We start from the raw sequence: 19874 nt of genomic DNA on the forward strand, positions 1-19874 counted from the left end.
CCCTCGTGAAAAACGTTCAGTGTAGCCAGGAGGCTCGGGTTTTGCTTCTCTGGCTGTCACCACTGTGCTGGAGAGAAAACAGAACAGTCTGAACAGGGATTTGCATTTTTACTGTCTAAAATGAGTTTGTACAAACAGAAGCTGATCTGTTACAAGTTATGACACTTAGAAAACGGCTCAGTTAGACACAGTGTGGTCTCCATTATGTCTGATGCCTACAAGGGACCCACTTTAATTTCAACATAATATTTTAAGATCAGTTACCAGCCCCGATATGTGGAGCCTAATAGTATCGAAGATCATACAGAGGATGCTTTGAAAGCCAAAAAGTAATAAAAATTATATTGCCTGTTGATGTTTCTATGCACAAACGTAAGAAGCAATATATAGGCTTTGAGGCTTAATTTTTCCGAAATGTCTTTTTTAAGTTATTAATAATCCAGTTGTCAAATCTGGAGTATAACAGGGTTTTGTTTTGTTTTGTTTTGACATGCTCCAACCCTTTTCTCTCCCCTTGAAAAGTGAATTGAAGTATTTGGTGAGTTTGAGTTGCATGGTATTTAATAATTAATAATCCCTTTTATAGTAATACATTATTCTATTATGATAGGATAATGGCCCATTTAACTAATGGGAGACTAAAACATATGTTCTTTGATCTGTGTCTCAATCCGTCATCCAAAAATGTATTAGAGGGTGCTAGAAACTACGGGGAACACAGAAATGGGTATCAGATATTTTTGAGAATCTGCTGTCCAAATGGGAGGACCGTTGTACTGCAGATGCCGCAGGTGAGAGCATAAGTAAAGGTCTGCCGTGGAGACGAAGGACATTTTTCCAGAACTCTGACACAGCGGCTGCATGGGCAGTGCCACGGGCATTGCCTGCCCCCGAGAGCCCTGGGCAAACCGCACGGTGGTGGACGAGTTAGCCGCAGTGGCCAGGTCTGGCAGCCACCTGTATGGGCAGAGGTTGGTCCAGCAGTGAGAGCATCCGTGCCCTGTCTGGGAAGGCTTTGTGGGTGACACTGTACTTCCAGTGATTTTGCCCAGGGCATCATGAAAGTGGTGGACCCAAAGGTCCCCATTGAGTAGGATGGAGACCTGGGGGTCGCAAGTGGGTGGGTTTCTGTTGCACAAACTTGAGGAAGGCTCAGGCTGCCCCGTGTGGTTGGACCTGTGCCCTGCAAGACTCTCAGGGACACCGTGATTGTTGGTGGATCTCACGTGAAGCCGCAACACGTCTCTGCACAAAACGTCACAAGTATTCTCTTGACTCGCTCACCTCCCTGGTCTCTACCAACCACCGCAAACAGGCGTAACGGGATTACGTGTATTCCTAAGGACCAGACACAAGAGAGCCCATTTGATCTGTAGATCCGGGTACATGCCACACGTTTGTGGGTGCAGTACCCTGGACAGGTTGGAGGCTGGAAACCTGTGAGCGGACCCAGTGTGTCCCACTGCGGGAACAGACGCTGTGTCCAGGGGCAGCTGCCTCCATTGCCCTACATTGCACACAATGGGGCCACTGTCTTGAGAAGACCAGGTAGAAGAAAGCCTTCTGAATTGCAGTACTTCCTACCTCTTATCCGCTGAAGCCATTTCACCTGATGAAGATGGAGAAGATAGGTGCCTTGTGCTTTCAGGACACTGCAAACTCAGCTCCCTGATCTAGTGACAAGTACGAGCGTGCTGGACGGAATGGGGCTGGTGTTGGGTGGGACACTGATTGGGAAGGGGAGCACAGGGGTTTCGAGGTGATGGCTATGCTGTGTTGTGTCTTGAATGTGACAGGAGTTACACGAGTGTATCCATTTGCCCAAACTCACTAACTGTATGCATACAATGGGTTCATGTTGTTGTATGTGATTTATGTTTCAAGAAAAATGATTCTGAAATACGAGTTGCCTATATCCAAAAGGAATATTCAGGTAGAAAATATTTTTGTTTCTGTTCTGAAGGGACAGTGGCACATTATGTATATTTAAAAACAAAGGAAAAAGCCTTACTGGGAATTAAATCCCGAAGAGGTGAGAATTTAACTAAAAATAAAAATCACATTTAAAAGTTGTCAGCAATCATCCCTGTGAGTATGCATGAGTGTGGAATTATGTATGTACACGAAGAAATAATACCCTATAGCTGAGTTATCTAAACATGTATCATTTGTTTCTGTAAACGTTGAAAAGTTCTCTTTCTTAAAACTTGTTGTATTGGTACAAGTTAGCACAGTCTCTTGAAATATTTGAGCTACATGCACTACTCCTGTTTCCTAATACCCTCAGCTCAGCTGGGAGCTCACACTCTCACTCTGGTGGGTGGCATTTCAGACTTTATCCACTCATATTAAAACGTTTTGTGGATTCACAAAGTAGACTCCAACTTTCTTTTGGTTACTGTTTGCATGGACTATTTTTTCCATCTGTTTACTTCCAACATATTTGTGTTTTGAAACTAAGATAAGGTTGCTACAGGCAGCATGTAGTTAGATCATGATTCTATGTCTATTTTTTTTAATTGCCTGTTAGTCAGTGAATTTAACCCATTTACATTTAATGTAATTACTGATAAGGATGGACTTCTGCTGTCTCTTTTTGTTTGTTTTCTATGTGTCATTTTTGTTTCTCAATTATTTCACTACTGCTTTCCTTTGTGTTAAATAGTTGTTTAGTAGTGTGCCATTTTAATTCTATTATCATTTTTGTACCATATAATTTTGTTATTTTCTTAATTGCTGCCTGAGGATTATAGTTAACATCTTGATACATAACAATATAGCTCAGATAAATACCAAGTTAATTTCAACAACGTATAAAAAGTATGGCCCTCTTCCCACACCTTTTTATACTGTTATTATGGCAAATTTTACCTTTATGTATTGTGTTCTCATCAGCATAGATTTGTATTTATTCATGCAGGTGTTTTAAAAATTAAGTAGGAATAAAAGATGTGTTTCAGATAAAATACATGGATACTGCATTTTATGTATACCTATCTGGTTATATACTTGGCCTTCATGGTTTCTGATGAGGTGTCAGTTGGTAATATTATTAAGGAGCATGTTATGGATGAGTTGCTTCTCTCTTGCTGTTTTCAAGATTCTGTTTCAGTCTTTGGTTTTGACAGTTTGATTTTAATGTGGTTCAGTGCAGATCTCTTTGAGTTGAGACCATTCAGTATTTGTTGAACCTGTCGATGTATATAGATTAATACTTTCATCAAATTTTGGAATTTTTGGCCATTGTTTCTTCAACTATTCTTTCTTTTCCCTTCTCTTCTCTCCTGGCACTCCTGCCCTTTGCATTTGGTAGACTTGATGTGCCCCAACAGTCTCTTTGGATCCATTTATTTATCTTCAGTTGTTTTCCTCTTTGTTCCTCAAACTGTATAATTTCAATCAACTTATCTTTGTGTTTGCTGATTCTTTATTTTTGTCTCCTCAAATCTGCTGTTGAGCCCCTCTGGTGACTTTTAATTTCAATTATTGTACTTTTCAAGCCCAGAATTGCTATTTGTTTCTTTAAGTGATAAAAACAAATTTCTTCACTAATATTCTGTTTGGTGAAATATAAGTCTCATGCTTTCTTTCAGTTACTTGAGCTGGTTTCTTTAGCTCTTTGAAATATTTAAAATAGCTGAGTTAAATTCTTGGTCTTATAAATATAATGTCTGGATTTTCTCAGGGACAGTTTCTATTGATTGCTTTTATCCTGGGTATGGCCACCTGTTTTTAGTTCCTTGCATGCCTCATAATTTTTTGTTGAAAATTGAACATTTTGAGTAGTATAATTTCATACTGGAAATTAGATTTTTCCCACTCCCCAGAATTTGTTATCACTGCTTGTTGGTTGTGTTTGTTTCACAGGTTTTTCTAAACTAATTTTTAAAGTCTGTACTCTTTGCTGTTTGTGGCTCCTGAAGTCTCTGTTCTGTTATTTTATTGCTCAGCTAAGGACTGGACAGAGATTTTGTTTTAATTCCTGGAAGAAAAGCATTTCTAGTCTTTGCAGATCTGCTCCGTGTGGGAGGCTGCATCTTCAATGCTCAGCCAGGCCGTTTCGAGCTCTGCGTTAGTCTTCACTTCCAGCTTGTTTTGGTCCTGAAGGTGGGAGCCGTGGAGCCGTGACTTTCTTCCACCATTGCTGGGACTCAGGGGCACCAACAGGCACTCCTTGAATTGCCGCAGGCATCTTGTTTATTTTGAGAGGTTTTTAGTTTTTTACGTTGTTTTGAGAGTATTTGCCAGATTTTTTATTGTTTTTATGTAGGGGCAAATTGTTGAATTTCCTTACTTCTCCATTTTTGCTGACTTTGCCCCACAGTCACTTTTCTGCTCTGGCATGTTGTCCACTTTTTTCATTAAAGCCCTTGACATATTAATCATAGTTTATTTTAAATCTATCTGATAATTCCACTATCTGTTTTCTTTGTCTTTCAGACTGTGTTTTTTCTTGCCTTTTAACATATGTGTACCTGTAATTTTTTGCTGAAAGCCAGGTATGTTCTATCATGTTATGAGGTAAAAAGACTTCTATTTTTATTTGTTTTTTTCACATACAACTTTTTTCTTTCAGTTTTATCGTGACACAATTGACATGCACACTGTATAAGTTTAAGGTGTACAGCATGGCTTACATACATTGTGAAATAATTACCACAATAAGTTTAGCTAACACCTGTCCCCCCATACAGTACAAAAAGAAAAGATAAACTGGCTTCTGATACTAGAATTTATGCTGATCTGGCTGGGACGTGGGCTGTGTGTGTTGCTTGCAGTCGCTGTAGCTGACAGTCTGCAGACACCTTGAGTGCCGTGTAGGGCCCCTCGGTGGACCTTGGGGCCCCTGAGTACTCACCAGGGACGCTGCTGTGATCTGTGGAGCCTGTTGGTGGTGGTAACGTGGGGGAGTGACACGCTGTATGACCTATGACTAAGTCTCTCTCTTGCTGGGTTTGTGCTTCTGGATTTGGCCTTGACCATCACAAGTGTTTCTCCGCTGGTAGATTCCCCTCCTTTGGGGGTATAGGAGGGGTCAGAAGGGCCTTCCGGCACCGGGAGGAGCCTCTGTACGGCCTTTCTTTCCAGTGGAGAGGATGCCTTTGCTGCAGAGAATGCTCTGGGCATCTTTCCCAGGGACTAATCTTCCCTTCTCCTGCCCAGAGCCATGAGCGGACCTTTCTCTGACATTCACCAGGAGGACACATTTGGGTTCCTAGGGGAGGGACAGCCAACTGGCGTGTCAGGGGTCACCCAGGAGCTTCTCACTTTCCTGCTTGTCCACACTCTGCCTCCAGCAAGTCTTTAAATCACCAAGTGACTGTCCTGCCGGTTGTGTCTGTGTCCGGTGGGCAGTCCTGGGCTCTGCTCTCACCAGATGGAGGGTTGCTGGTTTGTCCTCAAGCTTGCTAACTGATGCGTCCAAGAAAAATGATTGATTTTCAGTTTATTTCGCTTTTTCTAGTTATAAGGGCAAGAGTGATGATTCCCAAGGTTTTTACGTGTCGGAACTGAACACAGAAGTCTGTGCGTTTATTTTGCAGTCTTGTTTTTTCTGTGCTTCTATTTGGATAATTTCTGTCATTTTAACTGCAAGTCTGTGGATCTTTTCTTCTTTGGCACCTCATGGAAAACCATCCTGGGACTTTTAAACACACAGTATTGTGTTTTTCACCTCCAGAATTTCCATTTGGTTCTTTTCGTATCTTCCATTTTTCTCCTCATTATGTTAATGATTTTATTTAAATCCTTGAACATATGTAGGCTACTTCTAATTGCTGTTTTAAATGCCTTCTCTGCTATTTCCATTATGTTTGCCATTTCTTGGTTTATTGCTATTTACAAATTTTCCTGTGCTTGTGGGTCATAATGCGTGCTACTCTTCTGCACATCGGTGGAAAGTTCTTCAGTCAGGCAGTTCAGTTGTTTGTTGATCAGCTTACCATTTTACTTCTGAAAAGCCTTCTTTTTAAGCTTTGTTAGAGCACATTTACAGTAACTTCTACACTAGGATGAGTTTAGTCCTCATATTAAAGTGTGACTCTCTGATGTCTGCCAGGTCTCAACAAGGTCTCACTACTCTGGGTTCTGGAAGGTTCTGTCTATAGACCTCCAGTTCTTTTTGTTTTGCTTCAGCTAATGAAGTGTTTCCCTTTGGCACTGATGACTGATATTTCCCTGAAGACTCAGTCAACCTCCTATGAAGACCAGGGAAGCCGTTTCCTGTCGCTCCCTCTGCTCCAGTACTTTCCCCACAAGCTACAGCTGGCTTAGCCTCCCACTCTCCAGTCAGGGTCTTGTCGAGTCCTCCGTTCTCTGCTGGACTCATCCTTCCTGTGCCATCGCCGGAGGGTGGCCCCAGGTAGGAAGTGCTGGGGACGTGGAGCTCAGCACTCCATGACTGCACTGCTTCTCATTCATGTGTGTGAAAATCAGCTAGTCCTGTGTTCAGTCGAGTTTCCTGCCCCCTGCAGGGGCACGAGCTTCATACCTCTTACTCCTCCACATCAGAAGCTCAAGTTCTGCATTACACTTCTGAGTCACTGGATTTCCATTCATATACACTGTCATCAATTAGTGGACGTTCTGGGATCACAGAACAACCTTACTTTTATAGAGGTTTATTGGGATGTTCTAAAGAGGTGGACTTTCCTTATTCTCAGCAAATTTTATTCTTAAACATAATTTCTTAATTTTGTGAGCTTTGGAATTCTGTACACAATCACATAATAGGACTGGTTTTTTGTTTGTTTGTTTGTTTTTAATTATTTGGTATTGGATAGATTCCAGTCCCCACGGTTTCTCAGCATACATTCAAAATTAACAGAAATAGATTGGCGTGAGCTGGGATAATAACACCATTAACTATATTTATGGAGCCCTAATTATGCTCCAGACTCTGAAGTAGATACTTTACATTGTGGGTTTATTTCATTGAAACGCCACGCTGTCTCTAAAGACGGCTGTTATTCTTGTAGTGATCTTACAGATGAGAAAGTTGTTGTAGGGAGATTTACTCCACCCATGAAATAAATAAGGAGCTAAACGCTTACAAACATTACATGCTCACTGTGATAGGAACTTAAATTCATCCTAGCATAAATAAACACTAATTTCTCTTAAGAAAAGAAAACAATGTGGATTTAATATGTATGACTTAGGATCTTCCTGAAAAGCTAAAGCCAGAGGCTTCTCGGAGTGTGCAAAACATTCCTCTGTTAAAATTACTTTCAGTGTCCATTTGCGATTTCAAAGGCTCATGTTAGACACCTGTAGTCCATATCAGTCTTTTATTTATTTTCACTGTTGTAGTTATCCACATCATTGTTTTGTGGGGACAAATATTTTCTCCATCCGAAATGCCCATGCACACAGACATTTACTTATAACCAAACTCAGCACCACTGGTGTTTCTCCGTGGGTCTCCCTGGCATTACAGCCTATTCCCTTGTACTCCGGGCATGGATTTGTTTATATTCCTGTGCTCCCCAATGCACTTGGCACATTCCGCGTGGTATTCATTGCACATTTGTTGAATACATGAATAAATGCAATAAATAAGTAATGAGAGCCTGGAGTCCTGTGTCCGCTGTCCACATTCCCTGAGCCAATCAGTCACTCTTTGGCCCAGCACAGAGTCCACACTGCAGGTCACCACACTGCAGGAGTGACTGACCGCACCCCCAGGGCCTGTGTCCTCACATCACCCTCATCCTCTGCCCTCCCCCACCCGGCTGCTGTGCATCACAGGTGCACACACACAGTTTACTTGCGAGTGCTTGCCACTCATCTCTGTTCGCTCTTTGGCTAACGGGAAACTCCCTGCAGACAGGAAACATAGCCTGCTCCTTCCAGCCCTGAACCCCTCACTGCGTGAGTGGGGTCACAGTGTTCACCACCCATTACTTTATACTTTAAAATACACCTTCTCTCAACCGCAGCTCACACCCAACTGACGGCACTGAACAAGCTGAAACTTGTCACACACAGTTACTAAGGTTCAACGTGCCACTTCCTGTCATGAAGACCCTGCCTTTCTGTTGGATGGCACTTGGCAGCAGCATTCACCGTATTTTGTGATGACAGATTTTGCTCCTGGTCTAACAACAACTACAGTTACATGTTCTGATTGATTGCAATGTGCTGAGCACAGTTCTAAGTTGCTTTTCACATGTTCTCCTCTCTCATTCTTCCCGGAAGTGTCATTAGTAGGTACTGTTATTATTTCCTTTTCTGTATGAGTATTGGGTCTGTGGTCACACAGCTGGACGACAATGAGGCAAGATATGACACTGGAGAATGTTCTCGTCCGTTCTACACTGTGTTTTAACTAGCTAGACCTGATTATAAGCAGAATTCAGGTACAGCTGACCCTTGGTGGCTCATCACGTGTGACCGAGGCCAGGCTACCCACTGTCAGTCAGGACTCCCTTGCGTGTGTGTTTCCAGTTCATGTGGACCACAAATGGGGCTTAAGGGACAGCTGAGGGCGGAAGTGATGCAGCAGCCATTGGCATGTGGACGTGTATCTGCGGGCTTAGCTCTTGGCATGAGGCAGTGGGCTGGCCTGCATCTGCTCTCTGCCCCCTGGGTCCTCTGTCACGTCCTCTGATCCTGAGTCAGGTGTGAGTGTTCTGCTGGTTCCCACACCATCCAGATCAACGTCAACAAGAATCTGTGCAGCTTTCCGCCTGTTGTCCTGGGCTCCCACTCACACTTGCTGGATTCTCCCCATTTTACAGTCTTCTTTCCCAGCTGCCTGCATCAGACGTTAAAACAACAGCCTCACAGAGCCGCTGACCCAGCTCTCACATTGAATGAGGTCAAATCCCGAGAGATGTTGTTATTGCATAAAATTATTATTACATGTGCATATATAATTTTATCATATACCTTTATATTATATAAGTGTTATTATATATGCATAACTATGTATAATATATATATATATAATGTCCTAGTGGCTTTTCATCTCTGATTAAACCCTGTCTGGTACATTAATCTGTAACAATATTGAAATATCAGTTAAAGTTGTTTTATATTGAGGGACTGATGTCAAGTGTCTGAGTAAGTGACAGTGTTGTGTGATGGACAGAAAAATGCCTCTACAATTACACCTGGTTTCAGAAGGGCTCAGACTTATACCCCTGGGCACATGACGGACTTTGTCTGAGCCTTACTTTCCTTGCAGGAAAAATCAGGGGTTGTGAGGACACCTGGGGTAACACATCGGGTGCCTAATACGTCCCCAACCATTAAAGACATGATAGAGACAATTCCTTGTCAGAATTAGTGTTAGAGATATGGGTAATTTCATCTCCATAAAATTAGCCATCCATATAATAATATTTAATGGGACACAGTGATAACACTTTCTATCAGGCAGAATCATAAGGGCATTTTGTTTCAGGCAGTGGGTTTTGTTGCTAAAGTACCAAAAGTAGTTTTTAAGAGGAAAACTAATTTGCATGTATAAGTAAAATTAATAATACAACTTTAAAAATAATGCTTCTTGAGCCCTCGTCAAAAAATCCCATCACATTTATAAGTGAGTTATAATTCACATGCAGTGAAAGGCACAGACCTCAGAGGTTGGTTCTCATGTACCCTAACAGCTGCGTGGGCCTGAAACACTGCCAAGAGCTTTGTAGATGATTCTCCTGCCCCTCTCTCCTCAGTCTCCTCCCTGAGTGCACACATTCGGATTTCTGTCACCAAATACTCCTGCCAGCTCTTTGACTTCATAGAAATGGCTTCTTAGAGCATGTAGCATTTTGTGCCTGGCTTCTTTCATACAACAGAATGTGCAGACTCCCCCATGTTGCTGCATGTGTGATGGGTGTTTTTTATTGCTGGCTGGTATTCCGCTGCATGGATATGCTATGAGTTATTTGCACCATTCTCCTGAAGACGGGCGTTTGGATGGTTTATAGTTTGGGACTATTGTATATAAGGCTATTGTATATACGAACATTCTCCCACAAGTTGTCTGGGGATATGTCTTCATGTCTCCTAAGTAAAGAGCTATGGTAGAGTTTCTGTGCTGATATGTTTCACTTTATGCGAACTGCCATACGTGTGTCCTAAGTTGTAATATTTTATGTTCCCACCAGCAATGTATAAAAGCTTCAGGTATTCCACCCACTTACCTACATCTGCTATTTCAGTCATTTAAAATCTAACCATCCCAGTGCATATAAGACGGAACTTCATTCTGGTTTTCATTTGTGTTTGCCGCTGACTAATGGTGTTCAACATCCTTCCATTGGCTTGTGGGACAGGTGTGTGTTTTCTGTTATGAGGTGTCTGTTCAGACGTTTGCACCCTTCTTACGTTCTTTTTTTAATTATTGATTTACAGAATTTTAGAAGGTACCATGTTTCCCCGAAAATAAGACGTAGCCGGGCAATCAGGTCTAATGCATTTTTTGGAGCAAAAATTAATATAAGACCCAGTATCATATTATGTTATATTATATTATGTTATATTATATTATATTATTATATAAGACCATGTCTTATAGTAAAATAAGACCGTGTGTTATATTAATGTTTGCTCCAAAAGACAAATTAGAGATGATTGTCCGGCTAGGTCTCATTTTTGGGGAAACATGGTCTGTATTATGGAGATAAGTTCTTTGTCAGATGTATATGTTGCAGGTGTTTTCTTCAGGTCTGTAGCTTGCATTTTAATGTTCTTCATCATGTATTTTGAGGAAGTCTAATCCATTTAGAAACACTTCGTGGTTAGTGTTCTGTGTCCTAAAAGATCATAAAGATAGTTCCAAGAGGTTTTATGATTCTAGCTTTTATAAATAAGTCCATGAATCTTCTTACGTTAATTTTTGTAGAAGATGCGAGGTAGGGGTCCATGTTCCTTTTCAGCTTTTCCTACATCGTTCCTTACATGGTCCTCTTGTCCTCACAGGAAGGATTTGGAGCTTTGTTAACCGTCAGTTGTGCTCATATGTGGGAGTCTCCGTACTCGCTCTTCTGTTCCCTTCACTCCCACCAGCAGAACGCTGTCTTCGTTACGATAGACGCGTACTCAGTCCAGAAGTTAGGCAGCACTTCAGCTTTGCTCTTCTCTTTTAAGGTTGCTTTGAATGTGTTAGGTTGTTGGCGTTTGGTGATCAAGTTTAGACCCGCCTTGTCAATTAAAAACAAAACTTGTTATGATTTTGATTGGGATTTAGTTCAACCATTTGGTGGTTTTGATGAAAATAGACATAGATGTTTTTTAATCCACATCACGGTACATTTCTCCATTAATTTCGATCATCTTTAGTTTCTCTTCACAATGTTTTATAGTTTTCAGTATAAAGATCTTACCTCATTTATTTCTAGCTATTTGATATGTTGACATGCAAATGGTATTGTTAAATTATATTTCCAATTGTCCATTAATACGGTATAGAACTAGGATTGAATTTTGATTACTGACTTTATACCTGTTGGCCTTGCTAAATTCACTAATTATAGTATAGTTTTTGAAATTTTGGGTGTTTTTGATTAAATATGTAACATAGAAATAATTAAAATTAATTTTTCTTTCCACCCCATATGCTTTTTATTCATTTTTCTTGTTTATTTAGTGGCTAGGACTTAGAGTACAACATTGACTATGAGCAGTAGGAAGAAATAGCTGTGTCTTGTTAGTTATTTAGGGACATAACTGTCCATGTTTCACCGTGAAATAGAGCTTCGGGTTTTCTTATCAGTGCCGTTAGTCAGACTGAAGATAACTTCCCTGTATTTCCAGTTTCCTAAAAGTTTTTATCATTCCAGTGGTTATCACAATGGCATGTTTTTCTTCCCACTTTTGTCTGTTAACATTGTTACATACATTGATTTTCTAATGATAAGTTAACCGTGCATTCCTGGGAGAAACTCCAGTATCCTTTTATATATTGTTAGACCTTATTTGCTAGTATTGCCTTAAGCATTTTGTATTTATGATCTTAAGTGACAAATTTGTCTAGTTTCATTCTCTTTGTCAGGTGTTGATACTAGGGTTATGCTGGTCTCATAAATCAAGTTGGGTTGTGTTCCTTCTTACTTTTGAGAGAGTTGTCTAAAATTGGCATTGCTTCTTTCCTCAGTGTTGCATAGAACTCCCAAGTGAAAGCATCTAGGCCCAGAGTTTTCTTGTGGGGCGGTTTTTTATTATGAATTCAAAGTTGAATGGATATAGAGCTATTCAGATTTTCAGATTCTTCTTGTGATAGTTTTTGTGATTTTTGTTTTTCGAAGCATTTATTTATGTCATCCAGGTTTCTATATTAAAATAATGTTGTTCGTAGCATCTTCTTGTCATTATTGTCGTTTTCATAGTTACAGAATCTGTTGTGATGTGTCCTCTTTTATTACTGAATTATGTCATTTTTATTTTTTGTTTCTTGATTCACCATGTTAGGAGTTTCTCAATTTTATTAGTTTTCAAAGATTCAACTTCAGATTTTGTTTCTCTATTATTTGTTGTTTACTTTATTATTTTTTCTATTTTTATTATTTCTTTTAGAAATTGCTTTTGGTTTTAAACTTGATCTTCTTAAATTTATTTTAAATTAATTGAGACTTTTTTGTGGTCCAAATTATGCTAAATCTTACTAAGTGTTCCATAAGAATATATATATATATATTTTAAAAGTGTATTTTGTGCTTGACTACAGCAGTCTATAAAAGTTGATTAGCTCAAATTGGTTTATGTTATTGTTTAAATATTGTACATTTTTGCCGATTTTTTGTCTTACTTTTCCTCCATATGTTTGTCTACTTGTTTGTCTTCTGTATTCTGATTTTTATTGTCTACTTTTGCTAAATTACCCAGCATATTAGTTTCCTCTTGGAAAATGTGTGTGTAATAATTACCAGACGTTTAGTAGCTGAAAGAACACATGCTTATGATCATAGCTTCTGTGGTGTGGGACCCGGGTACGTGTTACCTGGGTCCTAAGCTCAGGATCGTGCTCGGCCAAAATTCAGATGTTGACTGGGGCTGCAATTTTATCTGGTTTGGGGTCATCTTCCAAGATCACTCTGGTTTGGGACAGAATTTACTTCTTTCAGGTTGTAGGGTCGATGTCTTTGCTGACTGTTGCTTAGGGTTCCCTCAGCGCCAGGCAGCTGCCCTCCAAGCCTAGCCTTGTGGGGCCGTCTCAGAGCCAGCAGGGGGCGCTTCCATAGAGCCTCTGCAGAGTCTTCTGTAGTCATGGGAGCCATTGTCACATCACCTTTGTCCTGTGCTGGAGCCTAACAAGGGACTGGCTCCCCTGTGGTATTCACAGGCCACACGTACACCCAAGAGGAGGAGATTATCCGGCCTGTACACCAAGGGGCAGGAATCTTGGGGCCATCTTGGAAGGTGGCTGCCACACTGCAAATCAGAATGAATCAGTAGAATGAGTTGTTGCATTGTGTCAAATTAAACATCTCAAAGTGCATAAGGCTATTGCGATGATAAATGTGTCCTTAACTGGAGGACCTTCAAGTTAGGACCTTGGGCATGGAAACACGATGGTAGGGCTGGGACCGTGTTTGTGGGCAACGCTTTGTGGGAGGAGAGGGGTTCCCACTGCTTGAGGGGGACCCCGCACTAGAAGCTGGTAGAACAGCACCTGGGCACTGCCTGGTGGGAAAGCAATTTCTAGAAGGAATTTGCTGCCCAAAGCATGGAATGCAGGCACTTCGGAGAGGAGAAAACTTGGAATTATGTTGTTCAAATGAAATATGTTGCACTGTACGTGAGCACATGGCCTCCCCTGCACCTCTCAGTAAAGGTCGTAACAAACATGCAAAGAAACTGATATCTTCAGATTTCTTGAGGAAACCAGTGAAGATCTGGATTCCAAGTCTTAGCTGGTGGGAGGGCAAACCAGTCAGGCTGGGCAGGTGAGGACGCTGGCATCTCTGTGAAACTGGAAGTTGCTGTTCAGTAAACATACAACTCGTCCGTAATCAATTTCCTCCTAACCCCTTTTCTAGCTGTAAAATAGGTTAGCTTAATGACTCTTACACTATATTTTTGGAAATTCTTGACTATTTCTTGAATCTCTTAGAAGTTTATTGTAGGAACAATTTTCTGTTGAAAGCCCAGTTTCAAAATACTGATTTTATTTTATTAAAAAAAAACTACTTCTGAATATTTATAAAATTCAGAAAACCACATATAATAAAATAAAATTTATATTTTTCACTGTTGTTGAAATCTCAGCCTATTTCCTTTCTTAACTCCTCTGTCCTTCTTTCAACATATTACTCTATTGATTTTGTTAATATTATACCTGTACAGTATAAAGAATAAAATTATAAAGTGATTGTAAATGAAAATAAAAACAATGACAATAAAATTAGCTATAAACCCCACCCACCACTGTCAACGTTAGGTGACTGTCATTTCTTATTTTGCATGTTGTAGGAAGGTAAATAGAATAGAAAGGTAAATAGCTTATAGGTAGATAGATAGGTAGATAGACTTACATAAAATAGGTCATATCACTACAACTTTTTTTTTAATTTAAGAGGATTAAATTTAATTTTTAAACTAAATAGAAGAAAAGAGCGAACTTAAAATTGAGTAGGGAACTGAACTTTAAGTAAATATGAGTATTTCTTCATCTTAAATGTTTCATGAGAGATCCTGCAGGTTCAAAACGAGATTATGAAATGCACTGGTGGTTGATTCCTGTGTTTAGGCCTGCGTTTCCCTTTCGTGGACAATTCAGATGTGGGCGTCTGCACGAGTGTCTCCACTCACAAGTGTCTGCTTTGTTTCTTTTTCCCATAAGGGCTTGATGCTTTCAGTGTGGGGAGAATTCTTGCTTGGTGTTTGTTTCTCTTGGATGTCTGTGGATGTTGCTCTGTTGTCTTTGGGTGTTGAGTCTTGACCGGAGGCGAGGACAGCCAGCCCTGGTACTTCTCCCTTCCAGCTTGTTTTCCTTCCTGGGTGTTTAAAGAATTCTTTCTTTATCTTTGAGGTACTAACTAGGAGGTTTCTAGGTGTCGGGTGTCAGCAGCAACTTTCCCAGAAGTGCGATGGGTTATTTCAATCTGCAGCTTTTATTCATATAGATAATTCTGTTTCCTTTCTGGCTTCTTTAGTTTCATGCAAAATAATGTCTCTATCATTTTAACCTCTTTGACTTTTTCATTGGTATTCACTGCTTATCTTAGGTCTTCTTATGATGTCGACAATTCCGTTTTGAATGTATTTTCTATTTGGCCTCTCCTTATTTTTAAATTTATTTCTTTGTAATGTGATGTTATTTTGTCCTTCAGTGTTTGTTTGTGGAGTCTGCAACTTGATTTTCTTTTCATGCTGTGATTAATTTTATTGTTGTTTTAATCAAATTTGTGTTCTTACTGATTTGTCCTTTATTATGAAGTAATTATGAGGAATTTGATTCTTTTCCTTGAAATTTTAATTTTTGTGAATTGGATTATTTGTTTTCCTGTTATGTCCTATTTCCTCTCTTTCCTTTTTATTTCTCCCTTCTTTCTTTCCTTCCTCCTTTCCCGCCTTTGTGGGACATTTGCATTATCCCCATGTGATTTCTTTCATCTTGGCTGTGCTCAGAGTATTCTGCCCATAAACTCTTTTGCTCTTATACCTAGTGAATGAATCTCTACTGTCGTCTAATTTCTGATGCTGGTTTGTTTCCCTCCAAGCTAGACATGGAGTGGGGACTGAGTGTCAGCCATGTTTCTGCATATTGACATGGGGAGGTGGACGCAGGAAGTGAAGGTGAGCTGAGTGGGAGAAGTCAGTGCTTCCGCTTTTGAGGTTTGGGTTAAAATCCTGAAGCAGGTGTCACTCTGTCTCCTCGAGGGCTGAGATTTTCCTCGTGGAGAGAACTGGTCCTCAGTCTCCTGTGCGGCCTGGGGGGCTGTCGTTGACAGAGTCATTCCTGTCACCTTCCTGTGTCGCCCCCAGAACCCACTGCTCCTCAGTATGGAGGGAAAAAGGAAACGCTTGTTCATTGAGTTGCTTCATCCCAGAGACTGGGAAGCGTTACAGTGAGTAGTCAGGGGGTTGTGGGCTCACCAGTAAAGCTTCTGAAAGGTGAGATCAGGGTCAGGGAGATAGTGGTTCAGCCTCTGTCACCACAATCAGCTGTGGCAGGGCCTTGTTTTAGTTATTTATTTGTTTCTTTTCTACGAGTTGTTCGAGCTTATTCTGTTAGGCTAGCCCCTTTTCCTTGTTTGCATTTTTGTTTTGTTTTGTTTTGTTTTTGCTGCGATTTATGTTTCTCCTGGGGTTGGTGGTGGCTCACGATTTGCGCATTAGGGAAGGGCAGTTTCTGTTCATTGCAGTCGTCCCCTTAACCCACAACTCAGACCTTTTAACCAGTTTGTTAAAAATATGTTATTTTCTTTTTTTTAATATAAAAACATATTACAGCTTTCTTCATCTTTCTCTGATTTCTGGCAATCATCGTCACAAAAGTGAAAGAAACTGCACAGTTTCAAGTGAAAACGGGAATGAACTAGAAATTTTTAAAAAGTAATTATTTCAACATACAAGTATATTCCTTATTGTCGATTGCCCAGCCAGTGTAGTTTCATTTACACTTTTAGTATCTGAAGCGGTTGACGGCTGTTTCTGTGTTGCGTGGCATCTTATCTTGTGCTCCCCCAGGAGCAGGACGGGGGATGTGATATGAGCCTGGGCGGCTTACCTGGGAGGGGGCCCAGGTGAGGCAGAGAAGCCAGGAGCAGGGAAGAATAGGCGTCGTCCTTGCCTTGTTTCCACTCAGATGTCACACGACTATTGGAGGAGCTCTGGAGCCACTGCTGAGCTCTGCCACCCGAAAAAGGAAAGAGCTGGGGGTCATTCGGGCCCCAAATGTCTGCCAGTCGTCGGCTGAGGCTGTCCCTGGTCGCTTATCCTCAGATGCTTTTAGCCAATTGTACAGTCAGATGGGGAGGTTTCATCCTGCCAGAGATGCCCTCAGGCAAAGCAGTGTAGGTGCTGGAAGCTGGACGGTGCCCAGTGGACACTGAATTAGTCATGGGACAGGGGCAGCAGCCACACCGTACCTGCCCCCAAGTCACAGCCACCAATCTGCCAGCATGACAGTGGCCAGACAGTAGCCAAAGGAAAAGCAATTGTTTGTAAATTACATGTTGAAACAGCAGGTACATAATGCTCAGGACAGAATGAAACTCTTTTTGACGCCCATATAATTCATGATAGACCCAGGCACCTTCGAAAAATGACTAATTTATAAATAACAAGGGTTTCCCAGTTTTACTCAAGTACTTGCCTTAATGTGTGCTTTTATTTCTCTCAAGTGACACTTAAAACTACAACGGTTAGTAGCAAACCACTCAAGAGTTACGTGTAACAATGGTATTATTAGGCACATTTCAGGAAATTGTAAAGGATGATTCAGAAGGAAGAAATTCAGCTACCGCACAACAAAAGTGATGGAAATTCACCGAGCATATTAACTGAAATATGTTTGACGTGTAGCTTGGTTTTGAAGGTTGGGAGACATTGCTTCTCTTCCTTCAGAGCCCCCATTATGACCACAGCATTGAAGTGTAAATGATAATAAACCTAAATGACAAAGAGAATTAAAGCATGTGATATCTTAACACGTTTCCAGAAGCTATAAAGCCTGTTGCTTGAACAGTCCGTTTTATTTCAGTCTTCTTGCCTCGAACGTGACCCAAGTGAATGCTCATAAAGGTAAGAGTCAGTCTGCAAACTAAAACTACAGAAAGGTGCTGGGATTGGAGTCAGAAGAAAAGAAAGAGACAAGTCATGAGAATGAATGTAGGAATTGGGGGATTAACTGAAGATTTGTGCCAACTGCTCCACCATGAAACATGGCGCCTGTGGGAACAGCCACTGCCAACCCAGAAGGGTCTTCTACATGGAAATCAGATGCAGTGTGTTGGGAAAGCTAACGCACCTGGTACAGGTGATGGTGCCGTGGGTGCAAACCCTTCTTGGTTCTGTCATTTGATGGAACCGTGTGCCTGACAGCATTTCTTTGCCTGAGTTGAAGCCTCGTTGTGACATGACACACCCTCATCTGGCTTCCCTGTGAGAACCATCTATTAGAAAAAAAGACAGTTACTCAAAAGTAAAAGAAAGCCATGCCTTCTACCTAAAACAGTCACCTCAGCTCTTTATTTTTAAGTAAGAAGCAACAGTTAAACATCACACAAGCTATGAAGAAAGCTGGCAATATGAAAAAGACAGGCCACGCGTAGACTGGAGCAGATGACAGCACTTTGGAATTGGCAGATTTCGGGGAAAAGACATATAGTGTATAATTATTTGTCAACAGATACAAGTTGGAGCTATGGTGAATTTTTTGGTTGTTTTATTTTTTCGTCCAGAAGAAAAAGGAACAGCAATAGGTTGTCCGGGAAAATTCACATTTGGTCCAGGAAAACCGTGGTCCAGAGATGAAGCAGACTGACATGGCATGAAGTGAAGGACTGTGAGAAACCTCCTTCTGTGTGACCTGGGGACGTGTCCTCAGTCCTTCTCAGGGCTTGTGACACTGGGCCCGTGATGCAGACAGAACGTGCTGTCTGGCAAAGGCTTAAATTAAGTGAAGACATTCATGACCATGTTGGTACAGCTTGGTGGTTTGCAACTTTATTAATAAATCTGTGCAAAAGCTCAGGTACCGGCGATTAATATGGAACATAATGTTAATTTTAACCTTAAGAAAATGCAAAGAGATACTTGAGAAAAGGCAGGTGAAAAGTGGTGGGAAAAGGTGGACTGGAAGGGCCCAGGTGACGGAAGCTCCATCTTTCCTGACAACTGTGACATCCATCAAGGTTGACACACAAGAAATGAGCTGTAGTAATAGTATTCAAAGTGGCAAAAATAAAAATAGTGATGTAAATAGTGGCATTGGAAGATGATTGCCTTCCATTATGCATTTTATGTACTTTTTAATTTTTGTTGTATGTCTGCGTTACTACAATAAATGTATTAATTGATGTACAACAGGGAGAAGCAATTCTTCTATGTGACTTTATCTCCATGTGACACTTCATTCAGAAGCAGTATTTTTCTAGGCGTAAGTGTCTCATGACAGATGGAGGATGGTTCCATGTAGAATTGTGCAGAATTTGGAATCCATTTTCATTATCAAAAAAGAAAATAAGCAGAAGATGATAGGTAAAACGAAGGCAAATTGAAACTCAGAGACTAATTCTGAAAAAGACTTAAGAACAAGAGGAAATGGTGCAATAAATTTACGACAAATGTGAGCCCCCAGACTGTCAATAAATCTGTTAATTATTAATCAATTCATTGTGAAATACTTAACTTATTTGAAAAAAAGGAAAATTTCAACAATTACTTTAATAACAGAGGATTTTCACTCTCCACTTACAAATATTATCTCTGTGTTGCTGTGTTACCTATGATCTCTCTTCAAAAACTCTGTTTAGACTATTTCCTATTAAAAATAGATTATTTGAAAAATTTATACCTCCTAATATATGAATTTACAAAGTCCATTGTAGTTGTGTTATGACAGCTTTTTACACATTTGTAATAAAATTTATAGTCTTATTCAGATAGTGATCTCAGACATCCGTAACACCCAAGCACAAATATTTCAGGGATATAATGTGAAAAACTCTGCAGGTATCTAACCTACTGTGTTTCACTTTGGTACACTGTCATTAGGTACTGTGTGTGACATGCTTTGAGCTCTGCAGCTTAAGAGAGATGTGGAAAAACTGGAGAGTCAATGAAAAGGATTAAAGGATTGACAGGATAATGGTTGGATATAGAAATTGGGATTTAGTTTGGCAAAAATTGTTTTTTGAGAAATAGCTAGTCATTTGTGCCATTTTAACTGGGTGACCTTGTGTAAATCACATTGGGTGGGGGAG

General features: G+C 40.5%; 1 long non-coding RNA gene across 3 annotated transcripts in view; it reads left to right on the top strand.

Annotated features, from left to right (window-relative positions):
• Nucleotides 1-19874, top strand: part of LOC141567141 (uncharacterized) — a 176459-nt gene that overhangs the window by 66867 nt on the left and 89718 nt on the right. The gene's annotated exons all lie outside the window — the stretch shown is intronic.

Source organism: Rhinolophus sinicus, linkage group LG10, assembly GCF_036562045.2.
Source record: "Rhinolophus sinicus isolate RSC01 linkage group LG10, ASM3656204v1, whole genome shotgun sequence".
Lineage (NCBI taxonomy): Eukaryota > Metazoa > Chordata > Mammalia > Chiroptera > Rhinolophidae > Rhinolophus > Rhinolophus sinicus.